Source organism: Suricata suricatta, chromosome 13, assembly GCF_006229205.1.
Source record: "Suricata suricatta isolate VVHF042 chromosome 13, meerkat_22Aug2017_6uvM2_HiC, whole genome shotgun sequence".
Classification (NCBI taxonomy): Eukaryota; Metazoa; Chordata; class Mammalia; order Carnivora; family Herpestidae; genus Suricata; species Suricata suricatta.
The window spans coordinates 37,600,125-37,612,910 of NC_043712.1; the positions used below are offsets into that span (position 1 = coordinate 37,600,125).

General features: G+C 44.3%; 1 long non-coding RNA gene across 1 annotated transcript; it reads right to left on the minus strand.

The window, feature by feature from the left end:
- Nucleotides 1–720: 720 nt before the first annotated feature.
- On the minus strand, nt 721–5,064 carry LOC115276978. Its single transcript, XR_003902144.1, has 4 exons — nt 4,607–5,064; nt 2,956–3,122; nt 2,106–2,288; nt 721–935 (listed from the first exon to the last, which is right to left on the minus strand). It is a non-coding gene; the product is annotated as an uncharacterized LOC115276978 (long non-coding RNA).
- Nucleotides 5,065–12,786: the final 7,722 nt, after the last annotated feature.

Below are 12,786 nucleotides of genomic sequence, written 5' to 3' on the forward strand. Positions count from 1 at the left end.
TGTTCTTAGTTTCTATTTTTTTCCTACTCTTTCACTTTCAGTATTTCCAAGGAACACTATTTTAGATGTATCTCTTGCATGTAGCACTAGTTGGGTTCTATTTTGTGACTCCACGCACTATTTTTAGAGTGAGGTTACCAGGTCAAAGTTAAAGAGAGCTTCTATAGCTCTTGACCCCCATTGCCAAATAAATTGTTTTTCACTAGTTGGACCACTTTATTCTGTCACTGGCCTTTTAGAAGTAAACCATCTCCCCATCATTGCCAGCATGGCTATTATACTGCTGCTTAAATTTTTAATGGGTGAAAATGGGACCTCATTGTTCTTTCATTTGCTTTCCTTGGCTTTATCTAACTCTAAGTAAATAAAGATAGAAGAAAAAAAGAAGTCAAAATGAGGGGTATCTGGCTGGCTTTAGTAGCTGGAGCCTTAGACTCTTGATCTTGGGGTTATAAGTTTGAGCCCCATGTTTGGTGTAGAGATTACTTTAAAACATAAAGTCTTGGGTCGCTTGGGTGGCTCAGTCAGTTAGGCAGCCACTCTTGGTTTTGGCTCAGGTCACGATCTCAAGGTCTGTGAAGTGAAGCCCTGCATCGGGCTCTGTGCTGACCACATAAAGCCTGTTTGAGATTCTCTCTCTTCCTCTCTCTCTGCACCTCCCCTGCTCTTGCTCTCACTCTCTCTCTCAAAATAAATAAATAAATAAATAAACTTTAAAAATAAAAAATAAAATAAAATCTTTAAAAAAAGGTTAAAATGAAACATTCCTTTCCAGATCTCTCCAGCGAGATTACGATGGGTGGTGGTGTTTCTTATTCTAGATTCCCATGACGTTGGATCACTTCTCAAAGGCTCCTCAGCTTGGGCTCTGAATTTTCCCAGGAAAAGTTGTCAAGGTTTCTTCCTCACAGCCCTAGACCTTGTATTCTTTCATTCTGTAGTGAATGGGCAAAATAACATAATAAGAAGATATAGGGTCTGGGGCTAGAGTAAATGGATTTAAATCCTAGCTCCTCCTCTATTTACTAGCTGTGTGATCTATGACAGTTACTTACCTTCTCTATGCCTTAGTTTCCTGAGATAATAATTATCACTTATTACGGTTGTTGTGTACAAGTCAACTTTTGCACACTCAGATAGGATTTTTCTTTTAGAAGTAAGCTCTACACCCAATATGGGGCTTGAACTCACAACCTTGAGATTAAGAGTCACATGCTCTAGGGGTGCCTGGATGGCTCAGTCAGACAAGCGACCAACTTTGGCTGAGGTCATAATCTCATGGTTGGTGGGTTCGAGCCCCTTGTCAGGCTCTGTGCTGAAAGCTCAGAGCCTGGATCCTGCTTTGAATTCTGTGTCTCCCTGTCTCTCTCTGCCCCCCCCCAACTTGTTCTCTCTCTCTCTCTCTCAAAAATAAATAAGCATTAAGAAAATTAAAAAAAAAAAGTCACATGCTCTACTGACTGAGTCAGCCAGGCTCTCCAGGATTATTATTATTAGCTCCACCTCTGGGAAATACTCCTCTTCTACTTCAACTATGAAGTTTTGGTAGAATTTGTGAATTACTGAATAGGGCAGGGGAAAAAAAAAAACGGTAAGGGGCGTACAGAGAAGGGCACAAATTTCCAGAATAACATCCTGTTTAGCAATTACTTCTTTCACAAATATATAATGAGCACCTGCCAAGAACCATGTCCAGCCTGTAGCCCCAGAGAGGCAGCAAACAGTTCCTGATGTCAAGGATCCTGCAGCCTGTAGGCTGTCACAAGACAGCTCCAAGAGAGACAGTAGAGTGAGTGTTAAACAGATGTTTTTGCCAAGTGCTGCAAGAGCTCACAGGAGACTCCATCATTGGTTGCCTGGGGTGGCTGGCTGGTCTACCTGCCTCCAACTTCTCTCCATCCCAGTCCATCCTGCCCACTGCTGCCAGACTGTCTTTCTGAACACAGCTCAGTTGTGTGACTGCCTCTGCCCCCTGCAGGCCTAAACCCACATTCCTTAGCCTGGCAAGATCCTAATCCAGATATTCCTCAACCTACTTTCTCAGCCCCATTGTCCATTGTTCCCTATTCACAGACCTTACCCACTAGCCTAAGCAGCCCACTCACCTCCGTCATACACGTTCAGGGTCTCCCCACCACTGTGCCTCTCCTCACTCTGTTCCTTCTGTTGCTGATCCCTGTAGGTCTCAATTATATATACGCCTTCCAAGGTGTGATGGCAAATGCCTTTCTTCTTCATACACCCGTTCTGATTATCTGACTGGGTTGAGAAGGGTTCTGTGGATATACCTGGGGTTGTGACAGGGTACCGGGATCAGTTAGTAAAATCTCCCATGGCCACCAAATGGAGTGAGTGTTGACAGCAGGGAAGTGGTGGTGGGGGGAGGATGAACAGCACACTTAAGTGCATTTGCAGATTTCATTCCAGGTCCAGGTTTAAGGCATCCCCCCCACCCCCATGAAGACCTCCTTGCTCCTCCATGTAAAATTAACCTTTCCCCCCCTAAATATTTTTAACCTTCTCCCTACACTCTGTGAGAGCATAGATTGTTCCTACCACCTTTTATGAGTGTATCTGATTGTTCTACCACCTTTTATGAGTCCATCTGTTTTGTTGTCCTATTTTGTTTGTTTTCTATTTGAGGAGACAGATGGTATCCTACACTGTATGATACAGGTGGGGATTCAAAACACATTAACTGAGTGGATGGAGCCTTGTTAACACCAGGATGAAGGAACTGCCACAGAAGAGCCTCGAGGGGCCTGTCCTGATGAACTGACTTACCCCACAGGCCTCCATCTGGAGCCTGCTCTGAGGATGGTGTTATGGTGGCCGTGTTCTCACTCCTGAACCTATGTCCCGTATTATTACTTCTGTCTGACCTGTCATTTGCTATCCTCTTGTGAGTCTGTGACCACTGAAATCTGAAATCCCAGCTCACTTTCATTCCCTTACTTGGCAAACCATTTTTGATGCCTCCTGGGTGGCCAGTTCTGTGCTGTTAGGGGCACACAGATGATGTCCTGTCTTCAGTCTGATCACTGATTTGGGGAGAGTGAGGTGCTGGTGGAGGAAAGACTGAGAGCTGAGTCACAGGATATGCGGGAGCAGTGATGTGCACCCTAAGAGAAGAGCAGGAGAATGGTGAGGGAGGGCAGCAGAGGCGGCTGGAGGAGGAGGGGGTGGCAAAGGTTGTCAACACACCCACCCGCACCCACCCAATCCACTCTTTGTCTGTACTCCTCTGCATCTCATAACTATGTTGCCTGATGGCCACTGCTGCAAGCTGTCCTCCCCAGTACCAGGTCCTAAACAGATGGAGTCAGGAAATATGTTTTATTTTTGTTTTTATTTATTTGAGAGAAAGAGAGAGAGAGAGAGAGAGAGAGAGAGAGAGAGCGAGAATCCTAAACAGGCTTCACTCTCAGCATGGAGCCTGATAGAGGGCTTGATCCCACAACCCTGGGATCATGACTTGAGCCGAAATCAAGAGTTGGACACCTGGGACACCTGGTTGGCTCAGTCAGCTAAGCATCGGATTTCGGCTCAGGTTGTGATCTCACAGTCTGTGGGTTCAAGCCCCATGTCAGGCTCTGAGCTGTCAGCACAGAGCCTGGAACATGCTTCAGATTCCTTGTCTCCCTCTCTCTCTGCCCCTCTCCAGTTCACTCTCTATCTCTGTCTCTCAAAATAAAGACATTAAAAAAAAAAAAAAAAGAGTTGGACACCCAACTGATGGAGCCACCCAGGAGCCCAGAGTCAGGAAATATTTAAACAGCTTTAGAAGAGCCTAACGCCCCATACCTGGCCCCACACCACAGGAACCTCAGGAGCCCAGCACCAATTACCCTTCTAGATCTGGGATCCTCAGGCTACCCAATGGGCTCCCTTGAATCTCCTTTGCTGCAGTTCACCTTTGGGACTCTGGGTCCAGGTAATCACCCTGGCTCCTGAGCTGCATGGCAGCCCTGGTTTTCCTGTCCCCAGACCTGGGTCACCACCATGGGCATCACATCTGTGATGTCCCCAAATTACTTAGAAGCTCCAGAACTCTTGGCATATTTGCTAAAGCTGCTCTATTCCTATGTCCTTCTGGGTTTCTGGTCTCATCACAGGGACCTTCCTCACCCTCCTGCCAACCCCCTCCCCCACCCCCTGCCCACAAACATGTTCAGGCTGCTGACCCAGCAGCAGAGCTGTCTAACCCTGTTGGCAGGAGACGGGCTGGCTCCAGAAAGCTGGCTGGAGGGAAATGCAGGGGCTCACATTTCTACAGCTCGTGCCAAACATTATTCAGATGTAGCTTTTCAGACAGACACAAATTGCTCATCCAATAAACACAGAATGGCTAATCCCAGGACATTTATCACAGCGAGGAGAGACGAGAGAAAGGATGGTCACAAGAGGCCTTTGAGAGCTGGCCTGGTGTGGCTGGCCCAAGGGGAGGTGGTGAGACCTCCATGTACTCCTGGGGTTATCTCCTGAGGGAGGCTGAAACCCAGCACCAGGGCTTTGGGATTTGCTTTCATTGTGACACACAAAGCCTGTATTGGTGCATACACTTCCCATGGGGAACAGGGGGAAGAAATCAACATGGGTCAGGTACCTTTGTGGGCAGAGAGACCTCACCACCACTTGTCAATGGTGATGTGGGATAATAGCTGGCTGCAAGGACTTCCTATACTTCTCCCACCACACACACACACTGCCCTCCAGGCATTCTGTAGTTGTTTGCAGAGTTCTTAGAAGGCATCCCACCTGGTCCAGAATCTCTCATTTCTGGACTTCTCATTTCTGACAGGTGTGAGATCATGGCTGCTGAGAAAGCAAGTTGAGGAACTAGGCTGACCACAGTTGGAGGAGACCAGAGACATGGGGATTCTCCGTCCACACAAGAGGGCTGGCCAAGCCGTTGAAGTCCTTTGCTAATCCTTTTCTGTATTCCCCTTTAGGGACTGTGTCTGGAAATGAGAGAAACTGAGCCCTGCTCCAAGGCTCAACCTCAGAGTCCAGGGAGAGGAGGACCAGGTGACACCTCTGTAGACAGCCTGGGTTGCTCCAGTGCCCTATGACTGGGTCTGTGCCATGCCACTGGGACTGCGAAGTGTGCCTGGGAGTGAGGGTCTCCTTAGTGGGAGGAGGCAATGATTAGATCATAGTAGGGGCGTGACAATAATGGCCAGCTTTCACACAGGCATTATTCTCACTTTTCTCAAAACAACATGATTAGGCAGGTGTACTATTATTTGTACCACTTTTCAGCGAGGCACTGAGAGTTTAGATAACCAAGATCAGCCAATTAGTGAATGGGAGGCTTCAGAATCTGTGCTCTTAATTTGCTGTGTGGTTTACAGGTGTAAGGAGGGATGCAGTGGTTTCAGAAAGCAGTTTAGAAATTTCCAGTTGTGTGGCGATACTCAGGAGGGTAGGGCTTGGATGTCTGGAGTCACAAGACCTGGGATGAGCCCTTCAAGAGACAATGCTAAGGCAGGTTTCCATTGAGGACCCTCCTAGTTTTCCCAGAACTGAGAGGGGGTCTGGGGGCCTGGGATAGTCCTGGGCAACAGGAATAAGTTGATCATCCTATGTGTAACAAAAGGGCTAGGCTTGGATCATTGCCACAGACTGCAGGGCCCACCTGGGGACTAAACGCCTCATACCTCCCAGGTTAGAGATTCACAGAGTGGCATACTGATTAGGAGGATGGGCAGAATAACAACCAACTGACAGCAGCTCTTCCCAGATACTTGGGAGGAGCAGACGATACTGTCAGGTGGCTCTAGAACAGTGACACCACAGCTCTCAGAGCTTAGTAGAAACAAGGTGGTATGGCTAGTCCTGACACAATCAGGAAGGCTGGCATAAATTCCCAGGTGAGGAGTGGCAGGCAGGCAGCATGAAACTGGTGGCCTCAAAGGAAGCCAAAAGCAGGACCCAGCCCACTGCCTGCAGGGAGGAAGTTTCTTTTCCGGTTCCTGAGACTTCATTTCAGTTAGAAATGATCTCTCTCTGCCCAGCTGTTGGGTAAACCCACATTGACCTGCATTCCTAGGCCCAGCAGCTCTTAACCCTTCTCCCTTTCTGGCTTTGTCCTCACTTGTTATATGACCGTGTCGATTTGTCAGTCTCTTTGGTTGCAAAGATCTAAAACTCAACTATGTGGTTAAAATGAACAAATCAGGAGACTATAGATGCTGGAGAGGATGTGGAGAAATGGGCACCCTCCTACACTGTTGGTGGGAATGTAAACTGGTGCAGACACTCTGGAAAACAGTGTGGAGGTTCCTCAAAAAATTAACAATAGAACTCCCCTATGATCCAGCAACAGCACTGCTAGGGATTTACCCAAGGGATACAGAAGTGCTGATGCATAGGGGCACATGTACCCCAATGTTCACAGCAGCACTTTCAACAATAGCCAAATCATGGAAAGAGCCTACATGTCCATCAACTGATGAATGGAGCAGGAAGATGTGGTTTATATATACAATGGAGTACTACATGGCAATGAGAAAGAGTGAAATCTGGCCATTTGTAGTGAAGTGGATTAAACTCAAGGGTGTCATGCTAAGTGAAATAAGTCAGGCAGAGAAGGACAGATACCATATGTTTTCACTCATAAGTGTAACAGGAGAAACTTAACAGAGGATCATGGGGGAGGGGAAGGGGAAAAATAGTTCGGGAGAGGGAGGGAGGTAAACCATGAGAGACTCTTGAATACTGAGAACTAAACTCCCTTTAGTTACACTAATTTGTGAATCTACATGTCACAATAGAAAGATATATTAAATAAATTGGAGTTTGAAAGGTTAAAAAATTTTTTTCTGTAAATTAACTTATTTGCAGTCTTTTTATCCCTGAAAATGATTGTATTCAGGTTTTGGGCATGCTTAACATGGGTGTAAGCCAATCTCTGGAGACCTTAACAGTAAAGAGATTTCTATATATTGAGTCACTGCTATATGTATGATTATGAAAACTAGGCTTATAATACTATATTGATTGCATTTATTTTATTGAGTTTCATTTATATAATTTTCACCATTCATTCATATTAAAATGAAAGTCTTTCAAAATAAATAAATAAACAAAACTCACTCATTCAATTCCTCGAAGATTTCAATATAGGGAGATTGAGTTCTGAGACACAGAAATGCTATTAGGCCTCAGAAGGGATGGGAATGGGGTAAGAAGCCTAAGGAATGTAGGTAGTGCTCTCTTCCTTTTTAGGTCCTCTTTATGGTCGGTTTCACTTTCTTAGTTTTCTTTGCTTCTTTGTCTATTGGGAGAAGGTAGAATATTTACATAATTTCAATTCTAGCCATACCTACGGTCTGACTGACTGTCCTGAATCTCAAATCCAAATTCTCAGGAGAGACTGTCTAATTGGCCCAGCTTGGGTCAGATGCTCACCCTTGGTCCAATCAGCTGTGGCTTGTGAGTGGGTTAAGCAGTACAAAAATGGATATGGAGGACCAGTCCCAGGAGGGTAAATCTTTTTGAAAAAAGAGTCACCATGAGCTGGCTGGTCACTTTTACACTCTATCCTACAGATTTCTGAAACTGACAAGCAACTAAGCCTTCCCTTCCCATAGTTTAAAATTTCTTCTGTGGATCCCTCAGTGCTTGGTTCAGTGTTCTTCTCAGTCTGGAATATTGGAAAAATTAATTTGAGTAACTGTGGTACAACTATTCAAAAGACAGTTCTTAAGCCTGGTGACCTGTCACCTCTACCTTATACAGCACCCTGTCTTTTCTCCTTTGACAGATGGGCAGCATTGTAGTCCTTTTTAAAACTGCAAGATTCCCCACCCCCTTGCACATACTTGAGTAGCTTCTGCATTTTAACATCTCCCCAGGTGGTTTACATTAAAGTTTGATAAGCACTGGAGGGGCTTCTGGTCTTATCTCTGCTAATAGATTGGAAATTCTGAGGGCAGGGACTCCATTCAGTGGACTCTGGTGTGCGCTTTCTACGTCCAATGTGGCTTGTATTGCCTTGCAAGGCACAAAAGTCTTCAAATACAGTAATGAGGGGATTTAAAACTTAGAATAGTAGTTGGAGAGGATAAATTACTTATATGGTATATGAGTTTTGAAGTAATCCTGCAGGAAGTAGAGGGAAGCTGGAGTATAGATGAAACAAACATGGGGTGATAGAAACACTGAGGTTCATTATATTATTTTCCATAATAAAAATTAAAAGAAAGGAATAATGGTGGAAGGCATTATAAGAAATCATCTAACTGCTCAAAATAAATTTGTTTCTTGACCAAATGAAGTAAATGAGGTAAATCCATTCCACTTCCAAGTAGGATTGCACAATCCGTGTCAGAGACTTATGGAGGATGGGAGAAATTTGAAATATGGGTCATGTGCAAATGATTTTCTAATTTTGCAAAAGTAGGGGTGGTAATCAGTTTCCTTCTGTCACTTCAAGATGACTTAAGGCAAGGAGGGGAGACTTTCCAGTTCATATAACTGATCAGTGCAGGGCCAGATGTGGCATACTAGGGCACATACCCTGTGACTCCATGTTGGTTTAATTCTCAGACAGGCTCTTTCCACTTGATAGCTGTAGGGGGTTAAATAGGGTACCCCCAAAATTCATGTCTTTCCCAAAACCTCAGAATAAATCTTGTTTGGAAATAGGTCCTTGCAGATGTAATTAGTTAAGTCAAAATGAGGTCATACTGGATTAGAGTGGATCCTATTTCCAGTGATTGGTGTCCTAGTAAGAAGAGGGGACGACACACTGACAGGAGAGAAACAAACACCCAGAGAAGGCCATGTGAACATGGAGGCAGATTGGAATGATGCAGCTAAAAGCCAATGAACACTATGGCTGCTGGGAGCCACTGGGAGCAAGAAGACGCAAGGAAAGATTCTTTCCTAGAGATTCCAAAAGGAGGATGGCTCTGCTAACCTCTTGATTTCAGATTTCTAGCTTCCGGAACTGTGAGAGAATAAAGCTCTATGGTTTTAAGCCACCAAACATTTGGCAATTTGTTACAGAACCCTAGAAAACTAATATGATGCCCTTGGCAACTCCAGGCTAGACACCCTGAGAAACGGAAGAGACTTTTTCTCAGTGTTCCTCCATATTTCTCAATTAGAAGTCTTGGGCGGGGAAGAAGTCCAGTCCTGAGAGAAGATGGGTTCTTTGCTTCTTGGTCTCCTGGGGTCATGTGTCAATTGCTGAACCAACTACTGTGGCCAAAAGGAAACAGTGCCCTGATTGGCCAAATATGAGCCCACTGAGGAGCCCTATCCCAATTAATTAATGGTATCTGAGTTTTGAGGTTAGGCTCTCCCGACCACACAGTAGGAGTGGACCTCCTCTTACCATAAGGAGGAATGAATAAAGAGTAGACAAAATTAACACCTGTCCATTACAAAGAGAAAAAGTTGGTTCTGAAAACTATACTCTTACCCAAGAATTGATTTTTAAAGATATAAAGGAAGTAGAGATTTCCCAGAACAAGTCAGGGCAAGGGCAATCAATTTTTTTTATGGGGTGCCTGGGTGGCTCACTTGGTTTAATGTCTGACTCTTTTTTTGTTTTAATAGTTTATTGTCAAATTGGTTTCCATATAACACCCAGTGCTCTTCCCCAGAAGTGCCCTCCTCCATTACCACCACCTCTTTTCCCCCTCCTTCTACCCCTTCAACCCTCAGTTCATTTTCAGTATTCAATAGTCTCTCAGGTTTTGCATCCCTCTCTTTCCCTCTTCCCCTCCCCATGGTCCTCCATTACGTTTCTCCTGTTCTCCTGTTAGACCTATGAGTGCAGACATATGGTATCTGTCCTTCTCCGCCTGACTTATTTCGCTTAGTATGACACCTTCTCAACTTTTCTTTTATGACAGGTCCCTGAACTGACAGATCACAGAGCTTTACTGATAGTCTGTTTGTTGGGAAATTGGATCTTCAGAAGGGCCTTTATCAATCTCTGCCATGATATTCTTGTAGGTAAAATGAGAAAAATGAGTTGAATCCAGAGGAAAAGTAACCTGCTAAATGACTGGAGTGAACCTTTGTCATTTTATTTGTCCATTCAGCATGCAATCCCTTATTTTGGGATAATTTTATTTTTTTGATATTTTTTAAATGTTTATTTATTGCTGAGAGAGGGAGAGAGAGCATGAGCATGCATGAATGGGAAGGGGCAGAGAGAGACAGGGAGATAGAGGATCCCAAATGGGCTCTTAGCTGTTAGCAGAGAGCCCAATGCAGAGCTGAACCCACACACTGTGAAATCATGACCTGAGCTAAAGTCAGATGCTTAGCTGACTGAGCCACCCAGGTGCCCTGGAATGGTTTTCTAATAATAATATAATATTGCAGGGCTGTAGTGCCCTGGGTTCCACCATGGAAGCAGAAAGAAGAGTCTTCTTTTCACTTCCTGGCAGCTAGGACTCAAGCATGTGAATTGGACCACGGATTTTGACTTTTTAGGGACTGATGCTAAGAGGCAAGGGTAGTGTGGGAAGTGTTCATGGCAACAGTAGCAGCAGGCTGAATGATCTTGAGTGTTGGTGTTGAGTAGTCACTGGTAGTGGTAAGCCATTGCAGAGCAGTGGCATAATTGTTTTGTAGTCAAAAACCTGATTGGCACAATGACTGTATTTAAAGGATCCAAGTCAACTTGTAGGGTGTTTCCACTATTCCAGGATTCTGTCTTCAGCCCTCTCTCTTAGTTTAACATGGACATCAGAGAGTGAACGTTGTGTCAGAAGGTATCGATGAAAGTCTGACACTGGGAACTATGAAGGCAACTGATTATCCTTCTCTCTTCTGTCACTTGGATCCCAGCTAGGATGCTGCATCCAGTCCTAGGTGCTAGTCTTTTATGAAGGAAATAGGCAGACTGGACCTGGTCAAAAAATGATCAGGACAGGGAAGAAAATCAACCACAAAGTATGAAGAACAGTAGAATGATTTGTATTACATTCCCTGACTCTGGAGAAGGGGGAATTGGTGACATGCATGATTGGATCTCAGATTTCTTAAGGATCAGTGCCTATTATTACCCCCTTCCTACCTACCTTCCTTTCTCTCTTTCTCCTTTTCTTTATAATGTTTATTTACTTATTTTAAGGGGAAAGAAAGAGAGAATGAATGGAGGAGGGGCAGAGAGAGAGGAAGAGAGAGAATCTCAAGCAGGCTCCACATTGAGCCCACAGAGCCCGACACAGGGCTCTATCTTACAAATTGTGAGGTCTCGACCTGAGCCGAAATTAAGAGTTGAACATTTAACCCAATAAGCCATGCAGGTGCCCCTGTTTCCTCTTTTCTCTCTTTCTTTTTCATAAAAAGTTTTAAAAATGTTTATTTTTAAGAGAGAGAGTGTGTGCAAGTGGGGGAGGGGAGGGAGAGAGGGAGACAGGATCAGAAGTGGGCTCCGTGCTGATGGCAGAGCCTAATGTTGGGCTCAAACTCATGAACCATGATCATGACCTGAGCCAAAGTCAGGCGCTTAATGGTCTGAGCCACCCAGGCACCCCACCCCATAAATATTATGTGCATATTTTGAACATAATCACAATACAACCATCTAAATTAGTAAATTAACATTGATACAACACTATCCTTATCCTTAGTTCCCGTTCAAGTTTCTCTGGTCATCCTCAAAATATCTTATAGCAGAAAAATCCACTTCAAAATCACAATGTTGCATTTGGTTGTCATGTCTCTTTAGTCTCCTTCAGTGGGGGAACAGTTCCCCAGTCTGTCATTTCCTATCATGAACTTGACATTTTTTTAAGAGGTCAAGATGGTTATTTTCAAGAATGTTTCAAATTTTGGATTTTTCTAATGTTTCCCATTGAAATTTTAAGCATATTGTGGAGGAGGTACTTTGAAATTATGTAAATATCTTGTTACTCATCAAACATTCATTTATTTATATCAGTATGAACTCATGGTTTCTTATTTTGTTCAATTGGCTGTAAACTGTTCCTATCAATATTTATTTTCATGCTCCAATTGTTCCTAAATAATTTGTGGCAGCTGGGCAAACTACAGTGGATTAAAAAAATAGATGGTGGGGCACCTAGGTGGCTCAGTGGGTTAAGCATCTGGCTTTGATTTGGGTCATGGTCTCATGGTCTGTGGGTTTGAGCTCTACCTTGCACTTTATACTGACAGCTCAGAGCCTGGAGCCTGCTTGGGATTCTGTGTCCTCTCTCTCTGCCCCTCCCCACTCAAGCTCTTATCTCTCTCTTTCTCAAAAATAAATAAAACATTAAAAGAAAGATGGCTGCCATTTATTATTCCTCCATCCATCCAGAGGAGGAGACATCTACTCCTCTTCAATCTAGACTCCTCAGTAAGTTGTTTTAAGTAAAATATCCACAGAAGTGATGCTTAAGGTTGGGCCTTAAGGGGTCTACATCTTCTTACCTTGTCTTGAAATGCTATTTCTTAGAATGCACCCTACCCTTTGTGAGGAGACCCAAGCAGCCATGTGAGAGGCCGTTGTGGAGAGGTCCAAATGGAGGGTCCAAAGCCCCTGATACACGATCATTCTCAGTCAGCCTCTAGCCTACACAAATTGCCAGCTGTGTGAGTGAAACCATTTGGGGACTTCTGTGCCAGTGCCCCAGATGACACCATGTGAAGCAGAACAACTGTGAGATAGAAATTGTTAGTTTGAAGACACCAAGTTTTGGGGTCATATCTTATGTGAAACTAGATAACAGATAACTGTCTACTGTGTGCCAGGAACTATTCTATGTCCTTCTGATCTACTAAGGTGAAAGAGAAATGTAAACTGACAGGTGC